The 7099-nt window shown below is 35.8% G+C and overlaps 1 pseudogene; it reads left to right on the top strand.

Annotated features, from left to right (window-relative positions):
- The first annotated feature begins 439 nt into the window (after nt 1–439).
- On the top strand, nt 440–2007 carry LOC130725070 (ribonucleoside-diphosphate reductase small chain C-like; annotated as a pseudogene).
- Nucleotides 2008–7099: the final 5092 nt, after the last annotated feature.

Below are 7099 nucleotides of genomic sequence, written 5' to 3'. Positions count from 1 at the left end.
GTGGGTTCTGCAGCGTAAGCGTGGAGACCCGCTGGTAAAGACCATCCATGGTTGAGGCCATGTCTGACTGAAAAGTTGTAGCGATGGAGTTGAGCTTGCAGTCAATGGCTGCAAGGATCTCTAGAGACAAGGAAGAATCAGAGGAAGGCATCGAGAACACAAATGAAAGCACCAAAATGGTAGCTTGATTCTACTGTTCTACCACTATTTCTACTCCTAGAAGACAAATAAAACAAGAAGGAAAGGATAAAACTTCAAGATAATTCTCATTGAATTCAACAACTCATCAGCACAACTTATTTAGAGTATATTCCCAAGGCTAAGATCAGCCTTACACATGTCTGTATTATTAACTTCCTAAACATAGCTGCTAAGATACTTGGGCTTGGTAGTAGCTCTCTTGGGTAGGGTGCTAGTGGAAGGAAGTGGCCCAATGACAATGGTGCTACCAAAATACTCAGATGAGAAGAACAACCTATTTCGCGCCGTCGAGACCATCCCCTGCGTCGCCAAGAAGGCAGAGTGGGCGCTGAAATGGATCAACTCCTCCGATTCCTTTGCAGAATGCTTCGTCGCGTTTGCGTGCATGGAAGGGATCTTCTTCTCTGGTAGCTTCTGCGCTATCTACTAGCTCAAGAAGCGCGGCCTCATGCCGAGGATCACTTACTCTAACGAGCTCATCTTGCGTGATGAGGGCCTCCACTGCGACTTCGCGTGCCTCTTGTACTCCCTTCTCAAGACGAAGCTCAGCGAGGAGCATGTCAAGGAGATAGTGTGTTACGCAGTGGAGATCGAGAGGGAGTTTGTGTGCGATGCGCTTCCATGTGCGTTGGTGGGTGATAGCGAATCTGCAAGTGTACAGATTGTTCGAAGTAATAAAAAGATCGAACCACAAGGACTGTGTACGTTTATACTCTATAATAACCGAATTCGGAATGAAAGGACCTGAAAATAAAAATAAAAATAAAGATATGATTGGTTGTTCGTAAGTAACTTAACTGCAATAAAATTAAAGAAAGTAAATAACACGGTTGAAGTGAATTAAATTTAAGCGCGCTAGGGATCCTGATTTCGTTAACCCTCTCCCTATGTATCTCCCCAAACAGTTATAATTATGAATTCAATTAATTATCAAGGTGTTAAGCCTAATTTCAACTTATCAATTCCTTGCATAAATGTCCCTTCCAATTAATTAGTGATAGCTAATTCCTTAGTATCTAATCCTAATTAATTAGAGATGAAGTTCAATTCAATTCAGGAAAACACAAGCAATTTGTTACCCTTATTCCTAAGGTGCAAAGACCCTTGCTCACTTTCTCCCCAACTCCCTAAATTCTACCAATTTCCCAATTGCATAGAAAATAGTAAGACAAACTATGGCAATAGAAAGTTTCAATTAAAACAGAGGAGAAATTCAAGAATTAAAATAGAATCCATAATCATAACTGAAACTTGGTTCAAAACATAGTTTGAAAGAAAACTAGATCAATCACCCTAACACTAAGAGTTTAGCCTGACATAATCAAAGAGAAAGAGAAAAACCTATGATAATCAAACGGAGAACCAAAATTCTTCCTCTGCCTTCTTTACGTCACAGCCGCACTTTATCAGCACCTGATCAGCTCCCCTATATTAATCCGAAAATCCAAATAAAATATAAATAAAAATAAAAATCATAAAAATTATAGAAAAATGGTAAAAACACATAAAATAGTAAAATGCATGAAATAATCCTAAAGTGACATAAAATGACTAAAATATCCTAAATAATATATTAAAATGCATAAAAATAAGCTAGAAAAATAACTTAAACACCCGGGTCATCAGTGGGGATGAATTGTGACCTCATGAGTCTATACTGAGTTCGTGGCGGATCAGTTACTCCTTACTCATTTCGCTGCAAGGCAAGACTAATTTCTTCGAGAAGCGTGTTGGGGAGTATCAGCAAGCTTCTGTCATGTTTATCTTGAATGGCACCACATATTCAAAATGAATGAGGACTTTTAATCTCTTTTCGATTGGATGTAGTATTCCTTTTATGTTGCAGTTAAGTGATAAGAGATTTTGTTACAACTGTGAAGAGAGTTTGTTAGAGCTGCTAAGATTCAGTTAGAGAGTTGTTATGTTTTAAACCCACTCTATTAAGAGCACTTTAAATTCGATACAATACAATAAGTCAATAATACTATTATTACTATACAGTTTCTCTTTCTATTAAGAGCACTTTCCTTTTCTCTTAGCTTGGTCTGATCTTACAGTCTGAATATTATCATTTTACAGTTCAAGTATATAATGTGTTTAACCTTCAGAAAAGTATATACATGTTTTTTTAAGCCAATTGAAATTAATTGGAGCACAAGGGTGGGGTGCCTCAACCTGATAAAAAACAACAATACAAGTTCAAAGAAAGACAAACAAAACAGAAATAGTGAAAGGGAAACTAAGACCCAACAGCCATTCCCTAGCTCCCACCAAAAACCTCCCCTGTCCCGTAATAGTTCAAACTAGGCTTCCCCTAATCCAAACTAACCAAACTAATACTTTATGCATTTTATGAAAATTTATTAATGTACTTTTTTACATTAAATTTATTTATTTTTAGATTTCATATCTTTTTATTTTAAGACTATATACCCAAACAATATTTTATTAAATTGACAATTTAATAAAGAGAAAAAATTAAAGGGATCATTGAGAATTTTAGAAACAATGAAAGAATATGAAACACTACATAAGACATAAAAACACTCTGGAAAATGATATCTCAATTATATTGCCAAAACGCATTTATGTGGCGCACATTACCTTTCTATAAAACCTAGTTCTTTTCTCTGGTACACAGCAAGTAATGGCAAATTCTCTAGTACAAAATTTATTTTTTGGGTATGGTACTTAAATGATGTGGACCACTCAAACAATTACATATGTAATATTTATAACTATTAGTATTAAGATATTAAACTTAATTTAATTATAGAAAAGCCCCTAGAACTATGATATAAAAAATAAAAATTGTATTTCAGCCCCAAACATATTAGGGATTTCTGTCTCTTCCCCAAACACAGCCTCCACATCTTAGCTGCTGCGTTCTTTTTCTTCTGTGGAGTTATATATTGGCAATTAGCATGCTAGTAGGATGAACATCTTATTTTTATTTTCTTCTGGAATGTGCCTACTGTCACAGTTTTGGCATCTCTTTCTTTCCCTTTTTTTTCCTATTTCTTGTATCATGTTTTTCTTATTTTGTGGACTTAGTCTTCTTTGACTGGCTCTTTTTTCATTGTATTCGAGTTAGCACCCCTTATACAATTTTGAATGCAATAAATTGGCTTATAAAAAAAAATGTATACGCGTATACTATCATGCCTAATACGGTGTGTTAAACGAACTCTTAATTTTTTTTTTTAAACACGAAAGCTTAGTTGACTAGAACAAATATTTAAGCTTATTTCTTTTATTGCTCTTTAAATATTTATTTAAGATCTCATCTACATCTTTTTTTTTTCTTATCATTATATTTAATAGTCATCTTTATATTGTTAATTACTTAGTACATCTAGCAAACACTCTTAAGATGAATTTTAATGATTGTTTTTCTTTATGAAAAATGAGAAATTGAAATATACATATATATATATATGTGTGTGTGTCAATTTATAAAAGTATTTTCATTAATTTAAATTAAATATTAACTAAAGATTATAAATTGTCACACACATATATATATACCATAATTTTAAGTGAGAGTATAAAATGGTAATTAATATTATACTCCTTTTTCTCAAGTATGTTGTATGCATGATAGTTATCGGAAAACGAAGTGAGAGAAAGGGTGTGAATCATTGGGTAAAACTGCAAAAGAGAAAGTGAAGAAGGATGACAGGTTTTAACTGGATTATTCTTATATTTCATATTAAATTTAATTTTTAAATATATTCAAAAAATATAATTATAATTATACAAATTTTCTTTGTTTTTTTAAAAACTATTTAATTAGTCAATTTAAGATGACTTTAGTTCTGACTTCTGAGGTTCATCAAGTTGAGTTAGTAACTCTGATTGCTTCACTTGTCCTAGTTTTCAGCAGAATGAGGTTGGTCGTGAGAAGACACATGATGATATATAGAAAGCCTTCTAAGGGTGTGTTTGCGATTTTTTAGGGGAGGGAAGAGGAAGAAATTGATGGGAAGAAGAGGGCAAGTGAGGAGGAATAAGGCTAGCTTTTTCCTTAATTGCAAGTTTCAATCATCTAAACCACAAATTTGGGAATCTCCACAGAACAACTAAATAAGGGTCTTACGGAGTCTTGGAGGTTTTAAAAAAATTCTCAAACTTTTCCCCATTCTAAAATACTTACAAACAAAGGGAGAGCTTCTTGGAAGCCTCTTCTTCTCTTCCCTCCCCTCCAAAACTCAACTCACAAATACATCATAAAGAAAAAGTAATATTTAATGTGAGACCCAAGTTTTTAAGCTTAGAATAAATTGGTAAAATTCCTACTCACGATTAAGTTCGATGTAACGTGAAGGAAGAAAACTGAATAAGAGTTCATCAAATGGAATAAATTTATGAAGGTGATAGTTCAGGAAAAGGTTAAGGATAATATTAGAATCGATGTAACTTATGACGCAAGAATCATTCGCTTATACCTAGGACAAGAGCATTAGTAAACGACTAATCTACCCTTAAAAGCGCGATAGAAACTAATTCCCAAAAATCTTCAGAGGAATGTTAGAATTTCTCTTAATCCTTTCCATGACAAGCGTTTCGATACGAAACCCTGAGATATACGAACGTCCGATTCAAATTCTCGGAGGTTTGCCGAAACTAAATCCCTGATAGCTCAAGAACCTTAAAATAAACCGACGATGAAGACTTTTTCTTTTCGGAGTTTCAAATAAAGATTTCACACGCGTACATCTATTTCTTTCGATGTTTCTAATCTTTCTTCAGAAAGAAGTTTTCTCATCCGACATCAACTGCAAAAAGTAGTTTTTCGGGTAAAATAAATTTACACCGACTTTGGATCGTTTGTCTTAATTCCAATAAACCTATTTTGAGTTCTGAAATTCTGTCGCCAGAACCTATCTTAGAATTCACAGAGGAACGCACAGGAAAAATCGGAATCGCAAAATTTTCATTTTCCCAAATTTTCCCTCACCTATAAATAGGTGAGAAATCAAAAAAATTCATCACCACCATCACCAAGGGGCCGCGAGCTTGAGAGGAGAAAGGGGGGAAGTGATTTTCGCCGATTCTTGCCTGATCGTTGCACCGTTCGTTGCTATGCGTAGACCTCGAGGTATAGATGCTATTCCTTACTTCTGATCGTCAATTCTGTCGTTTTTCTCTATGTCTTTCTGTGCTCAAAGTTTTGAGCTTTTTATAAAACTGTCCAAATAACTTGATTTCAGTGTCTAAACTTGTTGCCTACATGCCCAAGAGCATGAATATCCGGTTGTTTTCTGCTGAATCTCGCCGAATTGCCGCCGAGTTTCAATTCTGCTCGAAAAACCCATTAGTTGTCATAAACGTCGTTGGTGACGTCCCCATCAAATTTGTTTTTCGAAATTCTAATTTTGAAATTTCGAGCTAAAAACACTGACCAAAATACCCCTACGACAGTTTTCGATCCGATAATTTTTCCGAGCTTTAATTCGCCTTAGTTACGACTAATGATAACCTAGGAACCAAGTTTGATCGAAGATAAATCGGCGCACACAATTAGTTTGTGTGGCCGAGAGCACCTCCATAGGGGGAGGAAAATTTTGTTTTTTCGAAAACTTGTCTTAACACGTTAGATTATCGTACTTCAGAGTTTATGATGCTTCGTGTAACTTTGGTAATTGTTGTCTGCTGAGTTTCTGACTGATTGTGATTGAATTCTGTGGTTTTCGCTCAAAGGTTCAATTGTGGAAACTTTGGGGTTGACTGAACAAGCTTGTGAGGGAGACCTACACCGCGAGACTGGAACAACTCGAGGTTAGGGCAACTTACTTACTAGCTATTTGTATTGTAGGCGTCGATAACTTCGACTTGAATATTGCTTGATATTGAAGATTGTATTGAATGTTGATTATTGCTTTGAACTGGAAAATGTTTTCTGGAGGCTTCGGCCGAGTGAACTTATATGAGACATGTGTCTCCGTTTTCTGAGAGGCTTCGGTCGTTTACTGGTTTCGGTCTTATGATTTCCGCACTGAATTATTGTTATATTGATATTGTTATTGAACTGAGCTATATGTCATTATTTCTGCTGAGTTGATGATGTTTTGCATATGCTCTATTGAGTTGTACTGACTCGAGATAGTACATAATTATATGATTTTGGAGTGTGGGAAAACGTGATGTTATGCATTGCTAATGACGAGATTTGGGAAATGTTAGGCAGGCTCTAACCTGAGGTCTAAGCCATTGCCATTTTAGGATCGATACCTTCTCGGGAATTATTTGGGTTTATTGGGATCTTTCGACTTATAGAGTTTTGAAACAAAAGAAACCAGAACTTGATTTGTAAATGAAATTCATAATACACTAATCAAAGATAGAACACTTTTGAATAATGATGATAACCTCTTGGAAAAGACTTAGGATGTGAAAATGGTTTGGAAACGGGAAAGGGTCGACAATCTAAGTGTGAGGAAAACCTTGAGTGCGATAACACCTTTTGCTTCTTTAGCGGTTTATCTAGCCATCCAAAGGATGAGCCAGGGATGATTGGAAAGTCCCCAAGTGCGAGTGCACCATCTTTGCTCATTGAGAAGCCTTTCGGCCATCGAGCTGATAAGCTTGAGTAAATTGAAAAGTCACTGAGTGCGAGCAGCATTCCCCTTGTTCGTTAAACAACTCATTTGGCCATCGAGCTGGTGAGCAAAAGTAACTTGAAAAGTCACCGAGTGCCAAATGCATTCTTTTGCTCGTTGAGCAGTTTGGTTGAACATCGAGACGGTGAGCCAAAGTGACTAGGAAAGTTACCAAGTGCGACTAGCACTTCCTTGTTTACCTTAGGGCATTGTAGAGACAATGTACTCTAGCTAGACACGCGTACCTTGGTGAGGACATTTCTTTGTTTGGCTAACCATATTGCATCCATGCATAC

The sequence above is a fragment of the Lotus japonicus genome, chromosome 6 (assembly GCF_012489685.1).
Source record: "Lotus japonicus ecotype B-129 chromosome 6, LjGifu_v1.2".
NCBI classification, from domain to species: Eukaryota; Viridiplantae; Streptophyta; class Magnoliopsida; order Fabales; family Fabaceae; genus Lotus; species Lotus japonicus.
The sequence above is the reverse complement of the archived record's forward strand: the minus strand, read 5'-3'. Positions and strand labels throughout refer to the sequence as shown.